Source organism: Mesocricetus auratus, unplaced genomic scaffold, assembly GCF_017639785.1.
Source record: "Mesocricetus auratus isolate SY011 unplaced genomic scaffold, BCM_Maur_2.0 Super-Scaffold_15014, whole genome shotgun sequence".
Lineage (NCBI taxonomy): Eukaryota > Metazoa > Chordata > Mammalia > Rodentia > Cricetidae > Mesocricetus > Mesocricetus auratus.
Window position 1 is genome coordinate 9,743,882 of NW_024429186.1, and position 19,843 is coordinate 9,763,724.

At 45.8% G+C, this 19,843-nt stretch overlaps 1 non-coding gene across 1 annotated transcript; it reads right to left on the reverse strand.

Moving 5' to 3' along the window:
- Positions 1 to 17,639: 17,639 nt before the first annotated feature.
- On the reverse strand, positions 17,640 to 17,716 carry LOC121139626. Its single transcript, XR_005876534.1, has one exon. It is a non-coding gene; the product is annotated as a small nucleolar RNA SNORD112 (small nucleolar RNA).
- Positions 17,717 to 19,843: the final 2,127 nt, after the last annotated feature.

A 19,843-nucleotide genomic window follows, 5' to 3' on the forward strand; every position in this document is an offset into this window, starting at 1 on the left:
CTCTGATTCTGCTTCCATCAGCTGGAGTATGAAGGCTCTAGGATGACATATAAGGTAGTCATCAATCTCATTATAGGGGAGGGGTAGTCACTTCTGCTGACAGCAACTACTGGAGGAAGGCTCTAGGTAGACATATAAGGTAGCCATCAATCTCATTTTAAGGGAGGGGCATACCCTTCTCCTTCCCTCAGCTACTGGAGGAAGACTATAGGGTGGCATATAAGGTAGTCATCACTCTCATTATAGGGGAGGGGCATTAGCTTCTGATTCCATCAGCTATGGGATGAAGGCTATAGGACGGCATATAAGGTAGTCATCAATCTCATTAAAGGGGAGGGGCATTCGCTTCTCCTGACAGCAACTGCTGGATGAAGTCACTAGGATGGCATATAAGGTAGCCATCAATCTCATTAAAGGGGAGGGGTAGTCACTTCTGCTGACAGCAACTATTGGATGAAGGCTCTAGGATGGCACATAAGGTACTAATTGATCTCATTATAGGGGAGGGTATTTGCCCCTGTTGGCAGCAACTATTGGATGAAGGCTCTAGGATGCCATATGAGGTAGTCATCAACCTCAATATATGGGAGGGGCATTCGCTTCTGGTTCCATCAACTACTGGATGAAAGCTCTGGGGGCCATATAAGGTACTCATCAATCTCAGCATAGGGGAAGGACATTCCCTTCTGCTTCCATCAGCTGCTATTTGAAGACTCTAGGGTAGCATACAGGGTAAACATGAAAGCTACAGGATGAAGGCTCTAGGATGGCAGATAAGGTAGTCATAAATATCATTATAGGGGAGGGGTATTCTGTTCTGCTTCCATAAGCTACTGTATGAAGGCCCTAGGGTGGCATATAAGGCAGTCATTAATCTCATTATAGGGGAGGGGTATTTGCTTCTGTTGACAGCAACTATGGATAAAGGCTCTAGGATGGTATATACGGTAGTCATCAGTCTCACTATAGAGGAGGGGTATTTGCTTTTGCTGTCATCGGTTACTGGATGCAGGCTCTAGGGTGGCATATAAGGTAGTCGTCAAGTTCATTATAGGGAAAGGACATTTGCTTCTGCTTCCATCAGCTACTGGTTAAATGTTGCATGATGGCATATAAGGTACTCATCAATCTCATTATAGGGGAGGGGCATTTGCTTCTGCTTCCACCAGCTAGTGGATGAAGACTCTAAGCAGATATAAAAGGTACACATCTATCTCATTATGGGGTGGGGCATTCACTTTTCCTGACAGCAACTACTGGATGAAGGCTCTAGGACACCATACAAGGTAGTCATCAGTCTCATTAGAGGGGAATGGCATTTGCTTCTGCTGAAAGTAAATACTGGATGAAGGCTCTAGGGTGGCATATAGAGTAGTCATCAATCTCTTTATAGAGGAGGGGATTTGCTTCTCTTGACAGCAACTACGGGATTAAGGATCTAAGATGGCAAATGAGGCAGTCATTAATCTCATTATAGGGGAGGGACTTGTGAATCTGCTTCCATCAGCTATTGGATGAAGATTCTAAGCTAAAAGAAAAAAGGTACGTATTAATCTCATTATGGGGGGGCATTTGCTTCTGCTGACAGCAACTAAAAAGGCTCTAGGATTGCAGATAAGACACTCATGAATCTCATTATATGGGAGGGGCATTTAGTTCTGTTGACAGCAACTTCTGGAGGAAGGCTCAAGGTTAGCGTGTAGGGTAGTCATCAATCTCTTTATAGGGGAGGGACATTTGCTTCTGCTTCCATCAGCTAGTGGATGAGGACTCTAAGGTGACATAAAAGGTACACATCAATCTCATTATGGGGGGGGCATTCAGTTTTCCTGCCAGCAACTACTGGATAAAGGCTCTAGGATGGCAGATAAGGTAGTCATCAGTCTCATTAGAGGGGATTGGCATTTGCTTCTGCTGACACTAAATACTGGATGAAGGGTCTAGGGTGGCATATAAGGTAGTCATCAATCTCTTTATAGAGGAGGGGATTTGCTTCTCTTGACAGCAACTACGGGATTAAGGATCTAAAATGGCAAATGAGGCAGTCATTAATCTCATTATAGGGGAGAGACACTCGCTTCTGCTTCCATCAGCTACTGGATGAAGATTCTAAGCTGACATAAAAGGTACACATCTATCTCATTGGGGGGGCATTTGCTTCTGCCAACAGCAACTACTGGAAGCTCTAGGATTTCATATAAGACACTCATGAATCTCATTATATGGGAGGGGCATTTATTCCTATTGACAGCAACTACTGGAGGAAGGCTCAAGGATAGCTTGTGGGGTAGTCATCAATCTCATTATAGGGGAGGGGCATTTGCTTCTGTTGACAGCAACTACTGGATGAAGGCTCTAGGATGGTATATAGGGTAGTTATCAATCTCATTATAGGGGAGGGGCATTCGCTTCTGCTTCCATCAGCTACTAGATGAAGATTCTAAGCTGACATAAAAGGTACACATCAATCTCATTGGGGGGGCATTTGCTTCTGCCAACAGCAACTACTGGAAGCTCTAGGATTTCATATAAGACACTCATGAATCTCATTATATGGGAGGGGCATTTATTCCTATTGACAGCAACTACTGGAGGAAGGCTCAAGGATAGCTTGTGGGGTAGTCATCAATCTCATTATAGGGGAGGGGCATTTGCTTCTGTTGACAGCAACTACTGGATGAAGGCTCTAGGATTGCAGATAAGACAGTCATGAATTTCATTATATGGGAGGGGCATTTACTTTTTTGACAGCAACTACTGGAAGAAGGCTCAAAGATAGCTTATAGGATAGTCATAAATGTCATTATAGGGGAGGGGCATTTGCTTCTGTTGACAGCAACTACTAGATGAAGGCTCTAGGATGGTATATAGGTAGTTATCAATCTCATTATAGGGGAGGGGCATTCGCTTCTGCTTCCATCAGCTAGTGGATGAAGACTCTATGCTGACATAAAAAGTACACATCAATCTCATTATGGGGGGGGGCATTCAGTTTTCCTGACAGCAACTACTGGATAAAGGCTCTAGGATGGTATATAGGGTAGTCATCAATCTCATTATAGGGGAGGGGCATTCGCTTCTGCTTCCATCAGCTAGTGGATGAAGACTCTATGCTGACATAAAAGGTACACATCAATCTCATTATGGGGGGGGGGCATTCACTTTTCCTGACAGCAACTACCGGATGAAGGCTCTAGGGTGGCATATAAGGTAGTCATCAATCTCTTTATAGAGGAGGGGATTTGCTTCTCTTGACAGCAACTACTGGATTAAGGATCTAAGATTGCAAATGAGGCAGTCATTAATCTCATTATAGGGGAGGGGCATTCGCTTCTGCTTCCATCAGCTACTAGATGAAGATTCTAAGCTGACATAAAAGGTACACATCAATCTCATTATGGGGGGCATTTGCTTCTGCCAACAGCAACTACTGGAAGCTCTAGGATTGCAGATAAGACACTCATGAATCTCATTATATGGGAGGGGCATTTATTCCTATTGACAGCAACTACTGGAGGAAGGCTCAAGGATAGCTTGTGGGGTAGTCATCAATCTCATTATAGGGGAGGGGCATTTGCTTCTGTTGACAGCAACTACTGGATGAAGGCTCTAGGATGGTATATAGGGTAGTCATCAATCTCATTATAGGGGAGGGGCATTTACTTCTTTGACAGCAACTACTAGATGAAGGCTCTAGGATGGTATATAGGGTAGTCATCAATCTCATTATTGGGGAGGGGCATTCGCTTCTGCTTCCATCAGCTAGTGGATGAGGACTCTAAGCTGACATAAAAGATACACATCAATCTCATTATGGGGGGGCATTCAGTTTTCCTGACAGCAACTACCGGATGAAGGCTCTAGGATGGCAGATAAGGTAGTCATCAATCTCATTATAGGGGAGGAGCATTTGCTTATGTTGACAGCAACTATGAATGAAGACTCCTAGATGGCAGATAAGGTAGTCATCAATCTCAATATAAGGGAAGGGCATTCGATACTGCTTCCATCAGTCACTGGATGAAGGCCTGATGGTTGCATACACGGTAGTCATCAATATCAATATCAGAATAGAGGAAGGGCATTTGCTTCTGTTGACAGCAACTACTGGATGAAGGCTCTAGGATGGCATATAGGGTAATCATCAATCTCATTAATGGGGAGGGGCATTTACTTCTGTGGACAGCAACTACTGAATGAAGCCTCTCGGATTGCAGATAAGGTACTCATAAATGTCATTATATAGGCGGGTTTTCCCTTCTGCTTCTATAAGCTATTGTATGAAGGCTCTAGGATGGTAGATAGGGTAGTCATCAATCTCATTATAGAGGAGGGGCATTTGCTTCTGTTGACTGCAACCATGGATGAAGGCTCTAGGATGGCAGATATGGTAATCATCAGTCTCATTGTAGGGGAGGGGCTTTTGCTTCTTCTTCTATAGGTTACTGCAAGAATACTCTAGGATAACATATAAAGTACTCATAAATCTCATTATGGGGGAGTGGATTTCGTTTCTGCTAACAGCAACTACTGGATGAAGGCTCCGGGATGACAGATAAGTTAGTCATCAATCTCATTATAGGGGAGGGGCATTCTCTTTTCCTGACAGCAACTACTGGATGAAGTTTCTAGGATGGCATATAAGGTACGTATTGATCTCGTTATATGGGAGGGGCATTTGCTTCTGCTTCCATTAGCTACTGGATGAAGACTGGAGGGTGGCATAAAAAGTAGTTATCAATCTCATTATAGGGGAGGGGAATTTGCATTTGTTGACAGCAACTACTGGATGAAGGCTCTAGGATGGCATATAAGGTCGTCATCAATGTCATTATAGGGAAAGGACATTCACTTTTCTTTCCAGCAGCTACTAGAGGAATGCTCTATGATGGTATATAAGGTAATCATCAATCTCATTATAGGGGTGGGGCATTTGCCTCTGCTTCCATCAGCTAATGGATGAAGACTCTAAGATGTTATGAACAGTACTCATCAATCTCATTATAGGGGAGGGACATTCGCTTCTGCTTCCATCAGCTAGTGGATGAAGACTCTAAGCTGACATATAAGGTACACATCAATCTCATTATGGAGGGGTGGCATTCGCTTCTGCTTACAGCAACTAATTTATGAAGGTCTAGGATGTCATATAAGGTACACATCAATATCATTATATGGGAGGGACATTTAGTTCTGTTGACAGCAATTATTGGAGGAAGGCTCTAGGATGGCATGTATGGTAGTCATCAGTCTCATTATAGGGGAGGGGCACTTGCCTCTGCTTCCATCAGCTACTGGACAAAGGTTCTAGGGTAGCATATAAGGTAAGTCATTAATCTCATTATAGGGGAGGGGCTTTTGCTTTTGCTTCCATCAGCTACTTGATAAATACTCTAGGATGGCATATAATGTAGTCATGAATGCAACTGGATGAATGCTCTAGGATGGCATATGAAGTACTCATCAATCTCATTTCAGGTGAGGGGCATTTGCTTCTTTTGACAGCAACTATTAGATGATCTAGGATGGCACATAAAGTACTCACCAATCTCATTATAGGGGAGTGGATTTTGTTTCTGCTAAAGCAACTACTAGAAAAAGGCTCTAGGATGGCATATAAGTTAGTCATCAATCTCATTATAGGCGAGGGGCATTTGCTTTTCCTGACAGCAGCTACTGGATGAAGGCTCCAGGATGACAGATAAGGTAGTCACCAATGTCATTATAGGGGAGGGACATTTGCTTCACCTTCCAGCAGCTACTAGAGGAACGCTCTACAATGGTATATAAGGTAGTCATCAGTCTCATTATAAGGGAGGGGCATTCACTTCTGCTTCCAACAGCTACTGGATGAAGACTCTAAACTGACATAAAATGTATACATCAATCTCATTACATGGGGGACATTCATGTCTACTGACAGCTACTGTTTCATGATGGTCTAGGATGCCATATACAGTACTCATCTATCTAATTATATGGGAGGGGCTTTTACTTCTGTTGACAGCAACTACTGGATGAAGGCTCAGGGATGGAATATAGGTAAGCCATAAATCTCATTATAGGGGAGAGGCATTTGCTTCTGCTGAGAGCAACTATTGCATGAATGCTATAGGATGGCATATGAGGTAGTCTTTAACGTTATTAAAGGGAAAGGACATTCACTTCTGTTTCCATCAACTACTGGATGAAGACTCTAAGATGGCATAAAAGATACTCATCAATTACATTATTGGGGAGGGGAATTCACTTTTGGTAACAGCAACTACTGGATGAAGGCTCTAGGATGGCAGATAAAGTACACATAAATATCATTATAAGGGAGAAGTATACCCTTCTGCTTCCATAAGCTGTTGTATGAAGGCTCTAGGGTTGCATATAAGGTAGTCATCAATCTCATCATAAGGGAGGGGCATTTACTTCTGTTGACAGCAACTACTGGATGAAGGCTCTAGGATGGCAGATAAGGTAGTCATCAATCTCATTATAGGGGATTGGCATTTGCTTCTGCTGACACTAAATACTGGATGAAGGGTCTAGGGTGGCATATAAGGTAGTCATCAATCTCTTTATAGAGGAGGGGATTTGCTTCTCTTGACAGCAACTATGGGATTAAGGATCTAAGATGGCAAATGAGGCAGTCATTAATCTCATTATAGGGGAGAGACACTCGCTTCTGCTTCCATCAGCTACTGGATGAAGACTCTAAGCTGACATAAAAGGTACACATCTATCTCATTGGGGGGGGCATTCACTTCTGCTGACAGCAACTACTGGATGAAGGCTCTAGGATGGCATATAGGGTAGTCATCAATGTCATTATGGGAGGGGCATTTACTTTTGTTGACAGCAACTACTAGATGAAGGCTCTAGGATGACAGATAAGGTACTAATTGATCTCATTATAGGGGAGGGGCATTTGCTTATGTTTCCATTAGCTACTGGATGAAGGCTGGAGGTTGGTATAAAGCAGTCATAAATCTCATCATAGGGGAGGGCCATTTTTGTCTGTTGACAGCAACTACTGGATGAAGGGTCTAGGGTGGCAGATAAGGTAGGCATCAATCTCATTATAGGGGAGGGGGAGGGGCGTTTGCTTCTGCTTCCATCAGATACTGGATGAAGGCTCCATAACCTACTGGATGAAGGCTCTATGATGGGATATAAGGTAGGTCATCAGTGCTACTGGATGAAGACTCTAGGATGGTTTGAAAGGTACCCATCAATCTCATTATAGGGCAGGTGCATTCGCTTCTGCTTCCATCAGATACTGGATGAAGGCTCCATCACCTACTGGATGAAGGCTCTAGGGTGGCACATAAGGTAGTCATCAATACTACTGGATGAAGTCTCTAGGGTGGCAGATAAGGTAGTCCACAACGTCACTATAGGGGAGGGGCACTCGCTTCTGCTTCCATCAGCTACTGAATGAAGACTCTAGCGTGGCATATAAGGCAGTCATCAATCTCATTATAGGGGAGTGGCATTAGCTTTTAACCCTTCAACTACTGGATGAATACTATAGAATGGCATATAAGGTACTCATCAATCTCATTGTAGGGGAGCGGCATTAGCTTTTAACCCTTCAACTACTGGATGAATACTATAGAATGGCATATAAGGTACTCATCAATCTCACTATAGGGGAGGGGCATTTGCTTTTAACCCTTCAACTACTGGATGAATACTATAGAATGGCATATAAGGTACTCATCAATCTCATTGTAGGGGAGCCGCATTTGCTTTTAACCCTTCAACTACTGGATGAATACTATAGAATGGCATATAAGGCAGTCATCAATCTCATTATAGGGGAGTGGCATTAGCTTTTAACCCTTCAACTACTGGATGAATACTATAGAATGGCATATAAGGTACTCATCAATCTCATTGTAGGGGAGCGGCATTAGCTTTTAACCCTTCAACTACTGGATGAATACTATAGAATGGCATATAAGGTACTCATCAATCTCACTATGGGGAGGGGCATTTGCTTTTAACCCTTCAACTACTGGATGAATACTATAGAATGGCATATAAGGTACTCATCAATCTCATTGTAGGGGAGCCGCATTTGCTTTTAACCCTTCAACTACTGGATGAATACTATAGAATGGCATATAAGGTACTCATCAATCTCATTGTAGGGGAGCGGCATTTGCTTTTAACCCTTCAACTACTGGATGAATACTATAGAATGGCATATAAGGTACTCATCAATCTCATTGTAGGGGAGCGGCATTAGCTTTTAACCCTTCAACTACTGGATGAATACTATAGAATGGCATATAAGGTACTCATCAATCTCATTGTAAGGGAGTGGCATTAGCTTTTAACCCTTCAACTACTGGATGAATACTATAGAATGGCATATAAGGTACTCATCAATCTCACTATAGGGGAGGGGCATTTGCTTTTAACCCTTCAACTACTGGATGAATACTATAGAATGGCATATAAGGTACTCATCAATCTCACTGTAGGGGAGTGGCATTTGCTTTTAACCCTTCAACTACTGGATGAATACTATAGAATGGCATATAAGGTACTCATCAATCTCATTGTAGGGGAGGGGCATTTGCTTTTAACCCTTCAACTACTGGATGAATACTATAGAATGGCATATAAGGTACTCATCAATCTCATTGTAGGGGAGCGGCATTTGCTTTTAACCCTTCAACTACTGGATGAATACTATAGAATGGCATATAAGGTACTCATCAATCTCATTGTAGGGGAGTGGCATTTGCTTTTAACCCTTCAACTACTGGATGAATACTATAGAATGGCATATAAGGTACTCATCAATCTCATTGTAGGGGAGTGGCATTTGCTTTCAACCCTTCAACTACTGGATGAATACTATAGAATGGCATATAAGGTACTCATCAATCTCATTGTAGGGGAGTGGCATTTGCTTTTAACCCTTCAACTACTGGATGAATACTATAGAATGGCATATAAGGTACTCATCAATCTCATTGTAGGGGAGCAGCATTAGCTTCTGCTTCTAGCAGCTTCTGGATGAAGAAGTCTTTAAGGTGCCATATAAGGTAGTTACCAGTCTCATTTTCGGGGCACACCATTAAAGTAGTCTCTCAACTATTACTTAGATTCTTAGTTGGGGACATCCTTGTGAATCCCTGGACATTTACCCAGTGCCAGATTTCAGACCCTTTCCACAGCACTGTGATTTGGCACAAATCTTAAGTGGCCCATCCCCTAACATACCTGGTGCAGAACTCTTTTGTATGCTACTTCGTAGAGGGTATCTAACTACTACTCCCCTGTCCCCAGTGAAGGAAGGGGAGCAGCCTGAGTTTTCTTGTTGAGTACAGCTCTGAAAAGCAATCAGGTGTCTGGCAACTGTAGGTATCACAGAAAGAACTGTGGATGTGGTAGCATCTCTAGAATAATGCTTGGTTCCCTTTTCGATCACTTAGGAGTTGGTTCTATTTCTCTCTCACAGATGGCAAATTGAGATGAGTGGTGGCTCAGGGACCCAGTTTATGTCTGAGAAAGAGGCATGGGGTCCCCATACCAGAAGTGGTCAGTGTAGGGCACTTCCCTGAGATGAGAGGGCTGCCTTAGGAGGTCTTTGCTACCAGCTCTAAGGTCACTTAACGCTGATACTTTCCACCAGGAAGCTCAATAGTACCCTTGGCAACCCGCCACTCACAGGAGCGAACCCCAGCCCCCACTATATTTACCTACAATTTGATTACAGATAAATAGGGGCCCACTTTAATATCAGTTTCATGAGCCTGTCTATAGGTGTTTGCACAGGCTTTGAACCCGCCCCTCAAATGTATTGGTGCAAGAAAAGAGCAGGAATCTCAAATACAGTGGGAGGTGCTTGCAACTAATCAAACTATTCTCTGTCCACCCACATCATGCCCTAACACTCAGCACAGCCTTTCTAGGCAGTCTTCAGCAGCAGGGTGTGATGGGGAGCCTTGGAGAGCCCTAGTGTTCATCCTGGCCCAACCTCACACCAAGTGAGGGGCATGAGTATGGGATTTGGCTTTTCTGTGCCTTAGCTTCTTCCTGAATGCAACATAGATCATGAGAGTCCTATTTGTGAGGTTCCCCGGGTGAAGTCTGGACAGATAGCCCAGTTCAGTCAGAGGTTCTTCCAGGAGCTTAAATAAAGCCCCAAATATAGCTAGCACCCTCCCTTTAGTGTTTTTATGTATGGTACACTACTTTTTTTTCGATTTTTTTCTTTTATTTCAAAAATTTTTAAAAAAAAAATTTCTGTTTTTTTTTCTCCTCCAGGATGGTTGCAGTACGAAGACAGGAAGCCGACTGACCGACCGACCGATCGACCGACCGACTGACTGACAGACCGAGCGATCGGCCGTCCGGCCAACTGACATCATCACTTTGTCCCTACCCTCACTCTTGGGACCTAGGAGGTAAGTGTGCTGCAGTGTCTGGGAGTGTGAATGCGTGGAGAGTTAGCCATTTCCCAGTCTAGGGGATGCCCTGAGCCTTCTGGATTGCCTCCCTAAACCTCCCTGTCTTAATTAACCCTTCATGGGAGTGTCAGGAAGGAAACATCCCTTTCTGCCTTTCGGTTTTCCCCAAATGTTTAAATATCCCATGTAAATGTGGTGTGGGCTCTCCATGGCATTCCTCAGGATTGCTGCATCTACCGTGAGTTCCCCAGGCTAAGGGCTGCCTCTGACTGGCTTGATTTGTTCAATTAAGCCAGCAGAGGGGCCTCTGCCAGGAGATATTGCAGCATGTATGCAGCACGGTGTCTTGAAAAGCCAGACTGTTTTCTCTCTCGTGACTCTTGTTACACGTCGCTTTCTCCTGGGTCCCACTGACACTGACAACTCCACAAGCATTTATAAAGTACCTGGTGAAGGTTAAGCTACTCTCATTTCCTTAAGTTCTCACTTCAAGGTGGTGAGAGAAATACTCTCATCTCAATTTCACAGGGAAAGCCCCACGACTCTGAAAACTACAGGGAATTGTGTGGTCTCCCAAGTACAGAGTGAGAGTCAAGCCTAGCTGTGCAGCTGCCCCCACCAAAACCCCAGACCTGTTGCAGCTGTTTCTGCAGCTGCCACTTTTGCAGGGCAACCAGACCAGCCAGGCAAGCACCATACCAGCAGGAAGATTAAAAAGTAGGGGCTTTGCATTAAGAGGCTTCTTCCTAGCACCTGGTGAAGGAGCCATAAAATGCGGGGGGTGGGGGTGGGGCAGGGGGGAGTGAGAGGTAGAGAGAGGAAAAAACCAAGAGGGCTCAGAGCCGCTTAACAGCTAGAGACAAAGCTCACGCACACACGCACGTGCACACATACACACACACACACACACACACACACACACACACACACACGCAGAACACCCACTCTGGGCTGCTGGAAGGACAACAGGGCAAAGGGTTCTGTCCCAGGTACAGAAGACCACGGAAGAAGCAGTCCCAGCCGGGTGTAGAGGTCCCTTGTTCTCACGGTGGGTGGGAGTGTTGCTATTCAGCACTGCCCAGGAGGACCCTGGAGAGAGGGAGCTTGCCTCCTGTAAAGACCGGGGGTTGAGGCACGGCAGACTTCTGTGCAGCCGGGGGCTGATGCACATGACAGGGGAGGGACGGGCAGAGCATCTCAGCCTGCTGGGGAGAGGGGGTTCCCTGCTACTGGAGGTCCCGAGCAGAGAGGCGGGCCAGTGCATGACGGGAGGCTGCAGCGGTGTTGTCTCGCTGCCTAGGAGTTCAAAGAGATGGGCTTGGGGAAAGTTCCCACATGGCCATCCCGAGCAAACAAGTGGGAGTGGCTAGAGAGGGGCTGGCCGGGGTCAGGGTAAGGATTCATGGCCTCCGCTGCAACCTTCGCCACGACCTTGCCAGGGGTCACGCCACAAAGGCACGCTGATGGTTGGGGGGTTGCCTCTGTGCAACTGAGGCACTGAGGGAGAGGCAAAAAGACCGGGGATGAGTGCTAGGGACAGTCGAGGATGCTGGGGGATGTCCCGCAGCCCACGCCCCGTGAAGGGAGGGCCTTGGGAGTGGTCAGGGGTCTCCAGTGCCTGGTTTCAGGGGTGCTAGCCTGAGTCACCTGCAAGACGACAGTCTGGTAAAGGCGGGGGAGGGGGGCATGAAAACAGGGCTGTGGGGGCCCTTGTGTGAGGTACCAGCTGTTTATAGGAACAGCAGGCCGCTTTTCTGGAGTCTGTGCCCTCGCAGAGTTTGAGGGGCGGGGCTTGGCCAAGCATCCCTCCAGCGGTGGGAAGAGGAGCCTGCACTGATAGATGTGGTCCATGACGCTATGGTCTGGATGTACCTCTTTCTGGCCCACTCATGTAGTGCACCGGGTGGTGGGGGTCTCTCAACCAGACACACCAGTGCCCGGCAGCTTCTACAGGAATCTCCTGAAAATGTTCCCAGTGTGTGCGCTCGGTGTAAGTGTGTGATGTGTGCGTGTGTCCATTCATGGGATAGCTGACATGCTGGCTGCTGTTTCCTGGCTAAAGTTTAGCAGCCCACATCTCCGTAAAGAGAAATACTTCAAAGGGAGCAGGGAAAAAGAATTTGAAAATAGCAGAACTGTTTGAGCAAAGCCCCCCTCGTTTCTGTCGCCTGGGTGTCCAGCTCCCACAAATCAGATCTGAGAACCTCAAGGTCACGTGGTTGCTTATGACCCCCAAGCGGGGGCAGCACCGTGTTGCAGGTGAAGCAGAGGACAGACAGGCTGTCTAGTGTCTCCTGGGCTAAGGCTGCACTCAGAGAGCCTCGGTGCGGGGTTCATCACTGCTGCTGTTGTCTATTAAAGGGCTTCTTTGGAGCTCCAAATGTGGACATTTACAGTTGGTGATGTGACGTTCACATGTGTCTCCTTTGCCTTTGCAGTATTGTGTGGGGAGAGTTCCCGTGGGGCGTGGATGAGGAAGGTGAGCACACAACCATACACACACACCATATACATATCACACACACCACATACATGTCACACACACATCACATACATATCACATACACACCACATACATATCACACACACACCACATACATATCACACACACATCACATACATATCACACACACACCACATACACACCACACACATATCACACACACGCCATATACATATCACATACACACACCACATACATATCACATACACACACCACATACATATCACATACACACACCACATACATATCACACACACGCCACATACATGTCACACACACATCACATACATATCACATACACACCACATACATATCACACACACGCCACATACATATCACATACACACACCACATACATATCACACACACCACATACATATCACATACACACGCCACATACATATCACATACACACGCCACATACATATCACATACACACACCACATACATATCACATACACACACCACATACATATCACACACACGCCACATACATGTCACACACACATCACATACATATCACATACACACCACATACATATCACACACATGCCACATACATATCACATACACACACCATATACATATCACACACACCACACACATATCACATACACACCACATACATATCACACACACGCCACATACATGTCACACACACATCACATACATATCACATACACACCACATACATATCACACACACGCCACATACATATCACACACACGCCACATACATATCACATACACACCACATACATATCACATACACACACCACATACACACCACACACATATCACATACACAACATACATATCACACACACACCACATGCATATCACATACACATACCACATACATATCACATACACACACCACATACATATCACACACACACATCACATATCACACACACACCACATACATATCACACACACATCACATATCACACACACACCACATACGTATCACACACACACCACATACATATCACATACACACACTACATACACACCACACACATATCACATACACAACATACATATCACACACACACCACATGCATATCACATACACATCACATATCACACACACACACCACATACATATCACACGCACACATCACATATCACACACACCACATACATATCACACACACATCACATATCACACACACACCACATACATATCACACACACCACATACATATCACATACACACACCACATACATATCAACACACACCACATACATATCACACACACATATCACACAGACACACAACATGCAAATCACACACACACACCACATACATATCACACACACACCACATACATATCACACACACATCACATATCACACACACACACCACATACATATCACACACACACCACATACATATCACATACACACACCACATACATATCAACACACACCACATACATATCACACACACATATCACACAGACACACAACATGCAAATCACACACACACACCACATACATATCACACACACACCACATACATATCACACACACATCACATATCACACACACACACCACATACATATCACACACACACCACATGCATATCACACACACACCATATACATATCACATACACACACCACATACATATCACACACACATCACATATCACACACACACACCACATACATATCACACACACACCACATACCACATACACACCACACACATATCACATACACAACATACATATCACACACACCACATACATATCACATACACACACCACATACATATCACATACACACACCACATACATATCACACACACACCACATACATATCACATACATACCAAAGACACATACACATCACACACACACGCAAACCACATCACACACATACCCAAAGACATACATATCACACACACACCACATACATATCACACACACACCACATACATATCACACACACCACATACATATCACACACACCACATACATATCACACACACCACATACATATCACACACACCACATACATATCACACACACCACATACATATCACACACACATACCACATACATATCACACACATATCATATACACACACATGCATATCACATACATCAATCACACACAGACACACAACACAGATACACACACTCAGACATACAAACATATACACACAAACAACACACATATCACACACAGACACATGCACACACATATCACACACAGAGACACATACAATCACACACACAGATACACAACAGAGACACGCATACAGGAAGTCATATCACTCACACACACACACACACACACACACACACAGGCTTGTGGATAAACATTCCTGGTTAGCGGTCACTGAAGACCGTGACGGGCTCAGAAGTGATTCATGGTGAATTAAGTCCACCAAAGTCCAACCCAGAAGCTGGGGTCAGAGGGCAGCAAGCTGGTTAGCCCCTGCTGGGTGGGGAGGAGACCCCGCCCAGGCATCCGCAAATAGCCCTGGTTGCTCAAGGCACAGGGGTGAAATGCAGGCTTGAGGGGGTGGAGAAATGGGTTTCTGTGGAAAGCAAGGGCGCACTCGGACATGTCTGCCTGACCAGTGAGGAGACCAAACACTGGAGAGAGCAAGCACCCTTATGCAGGCAACCCAGGAGGGTCCCTTCTGTGTAAGGGGCGGCAGGCAAGTCGCACTTCCCCGAGCGGCCCGCGGCGACCAAAAGCCGCTGCTGCAGCCATCGCGGCCGCCGCGCAGCTGTGCCTGAGCACGCAGAGGGCTCAGAGAGACAGCGAGCGGCTGGGCTTCTTTGTGAAGCTGGGAAGCTGAGCTTTGTGAGGGTCATCGGGAGATCACAGCCACTATTCCTCCAAAGTCGTCCCTGCCAAAGGCAGCAACACGGAAGTCTCCAAATGCTGCCTGTGGGCAATCTGACTTCTTATATTTATTTATATGAAAATAAGATACAGATACACTGTCCACCACGCTACAGGAAACCCCAATTAATGCAGCAAGGCAGCTGGGACCGGCCCCGGGTGTTTGAGAAAAGCACGGGTCCCTTGGGGGAGGGTCTGCAAGGGCCCAGGAGCTCGGGCTTCAGACATTCTGGGGGCTTTTTTGTTTGTTTCTGTCAATCTTGTTGGCTGAAAAGCCTCGGCTGCCTGGAAGAGGGAAGGCGTGGGAAGAGGGAGGGAGCACCGCGGAGAGGGCGCCTGGCTGGTCTGGGCTGGGAAAGTTTGGGATTTTACTGGGTATCATGCATGTGTTGCTGCCACTGGTGATTTATTTGAATTATTTTCTCACTGACATCTCAATGGGCCTGTGTGAGAGAGATTCCGGATTTAAGAAAGAAAGGAAGGAACCAAAGCACAGAGATGCTTGTGGACTAGCTAAGGACACACAGCTTGAATCTGTTCTGTAGCTGCATTAGAGAGCTAAGGAAGAGGCTACTTGCAATTCCTGAGCCTAATCCTGTGACGCCAGGACAGAAAGGGCGCCAACCCCACTTCACCCTACACTCAGAGACCAAGTCCTTTGTCCCTAGAGGCAAAGTTAACTCAAAGACACTCTCAGCCTTGTGTGTCCTGCCCCTAGAACTGCTCCAGCGGGCACCTGCGCTCCCCTCTCCTCCATGTTGGGACAAGAGGGCACGGCGCAGCTCAAAGACAGATTCATTGCCAGGCTGCAGAATCATGGGATTCTCAGCCCACTGGTGTGGGTGGCATGTGTGTGCACACGTGTGCAGCAGTGCGTGTGCAGCATTGCGGCGATGAGCAGACTCACCACACAGCATGCAGCGCAGCCCTCTGCCTGGAGAGGTCTCAGAGGTGGCACTCAGGAGACACAGAAGGGGTTTCTGGAGGGAACAAAAGGACGGTGATTAGCAATGGTCCCTTCACTTAATTACAGGGAAAAAATGTCGACTAGAAAATCCTGTGGGCAAGGCGTCACTGTTGCAGTGACCGGGGTTTGAGAAGTCTTGGGCATGGGTGGCGTACACACCTAACTAGGGGTCTCCTATGGGGGTGGGGCATGTCAAGGCTGTTCATCACCCTAGGCACAATATGTCCAGCGGGGACACAGGCTGGGAGAGATGAGGACTTCTGGGTGAGCTTTCTCCTCTTCCCCTTTTCCCTTTCCCTTTCCTCTTGGACAGCATCCCTGAAGCTGTGGGAAGTCAGCTAGAGGACTGGATTGGAAGGCAAGATTGTAGCAAGGTCAAAATGGTATTTTAGAAAAATCGCTCAGCGAAAATAAATCTGTGTAAACCATTACTCAGCTATCCCCCTGTCCCCGGTAAGGATTGGGGTAAACACAGTCAAGGATGTGTTCACAAGCTTAGCTACCAGAATGTTCTCTGTGGTGCTATCAGCAATGGCATAAAATGAAAACAGCTTAGGTCTTTTTAATCGGCTGAGCTGGATCACATTAATTAAAATGTGGGTGTGTGGCATGCCCTTCTCGCTGATCCGTTCAGATACCACCTTTATTTATGTATTCAGGGTTTTATTTTTGAAATAATATAATGAGCACCGGGAACCCTTGGCCTCCCCCTGATGAGTAGGGTTTTGACCTGCTTCCATTGGCACACGCTCTCTGGAGAACACTGCAGCTGCGAATTTCAATAACAGAACACGGGGTAAGCCACAGCATTGCATACATACGCCAGAATATTAACCAGCTCTTAAAAAGAGGGAAACAGCCAGACCAATTGTCCTTTAATGGACCTCTGCATTTTACAAAGAACCAGATTAATCATGACCCTTTCCTCATAGACATTTTCCTATTATTGGTCCAAGGCATATTGCCTTTTATTCTGCTAATGTATGCACTTATATAGTCATTTGTGTTCATGTCATAAATACTCGTGAGCTCACTACCCAAATCTATAGCACTCAGTGATTACTTACACCTGTCAAGATAAAGGAGCCCAGATTTCAGGCTGGCAGTGAGATGGTTAAATGAGCTCCGGTGTGTGTGCCGTTCGGGAATCTACGGTGCCGGGTGTCATAAGGAAGGCTATGGATCTCTGTTATTGCCAAGCACATTCTGCAGGGAAGAAAACAAGCTGATACAAAATGCAAAAGGAAAAACTCGAGCTCTAAAATAGCCCCTTACAGAAGGGACACGTTAAGAGGTGTCTTTACAGACATATGCAAATGTACAGAAAAATGCAGGCTCCTAGGACAATTACGGCCCCTAATTGAAGGAGGGGGCTGAGGGAGGGGCTAAGTGTTAGGCGCACATTGATTTTTGCCGCTACTGATCAATTAGCAGTGCATTTCCTGTATAATTACAATAAATATTTCGTGGAGTAGCTTTTCTGTAGGTTTTTTTAAATTGGCTTTTACAAACAGCAAACAAATGCAACGGGCATTTTAGCTGACAAATTACAAGTCAGTTATAGGTGCCCAGAGCAAGTTCTGCACACACAGGGACTCGAGGTTTATCTTTTTCTCTTCCTTTATTTATTTTTTTTATTTTTATTTTATACGTTCCAACACTGAAACACTAGCCGCATGCAGCCTGTCAGTGGCCAGCAGGTGTGAGCCTGAAGCTATGATTTCACCACCATGGTCTCCCTCCCACAATGTCTGCAATGTACCCACGGGGGGAGCATTTTCCCTTTTGGTCTTAAGAGGCCAAGAAAGCTAATGCGCTGGCCCGTGTTGTAGGGGATTAGCTGTATGGAATGAGAACGCCAAGGGAATGTGACTTGAGATAGATGTTGGCAAAGGGGACATGGGCCTCTGGAGAAATGCAGACACAGCAGCCCGAGTGTGTCAACAGTGGAGCCTGCTTGCTGGCAAAGAGCCGGGACTTGCTGCGTGCTCTGACAGTTTAACTCTTAAGCAGCATACACGGTTACCGTGTACCTTCAGAGTCTGACCTGGGTGGCCCTGCACCAGCTTAGCTAACCTGTTCAGGTAGCGCATGGTACCCTGAACTCCTCTGGAGACCCCTTCTTTCCAAGGCACCTGGAATCTTGCTTGCAGAATTAAGCTTCAGACCCAGCCAGCTAGTGAGGCCCCTGCAGCTGTCACAGGCTGTCAGATTCTCCGAACACCACAGGGCTGAGTGTGTGACAAAGATAATATGATTACACCCACATCTTCAGAGAAATGCTTGCGGCTCATTGACCCCCAAAACAAAAAAGATTAACCCTCTCTAAACTCAGCAGACTGAAACTTTATCTACCTTTGTCCTTGCAAAGCCACTTTTTCGTCTGAGGAAATGAAGACCAGTTTCCCACTGTGATTTTAGGCACAAAGAAAAAAAAATCCGAGGCCAGGCCTTAATCAACTCTGTCACATTTGAGGTCTTGCTATTTTGTGCATAGGATTTGTGAGGTGGGCGCGGTACCCATGAGTACCTTAGGGTAATAGGCAAGGGTCTGTCTGTTTCATTTTGCATCTGACAAATGCAAAATATTTTTATGACGAATAAGAAGCAGCAACAAAAAAGCATTATTCAGATGAAAGTCCCTACACTTGGCCTGCAGCCGGGGATTGCTTCCACGTGGAAACAGATAGCCTGAAGAAACCTGTGTAAACCAGGAAAACACCAGTAAGAGCCAACGTTGCCTCCAGAAAACACCCCAGGGGAGCCCAACCCTTTCCTCGGTTTACATTCTAATTCCAAAATGAGGAGAGGGGCTTGGAGATTGGTCCAGAGGAGGAGGTCCTCCTAGGAATCACCTTTGCATGTGGCAAGGACTCCCCACTTGTCTGTTTCATCTATCAAGACTTGGCCATTGCTGCCCCGATCTTACAGAAGTGGGAAGCAGCTACAGTCGGGGTTCCAAGGTCACCCACCTCCTCAAAGGGGAGATGTCCTCCCTGGCCCTATGCAAGCCTCTAGCCCCTATCAGGGGTGCCATAGGGGCCATCGTCACATCAAGTGATAGGTGTTAAAATCTCCCTT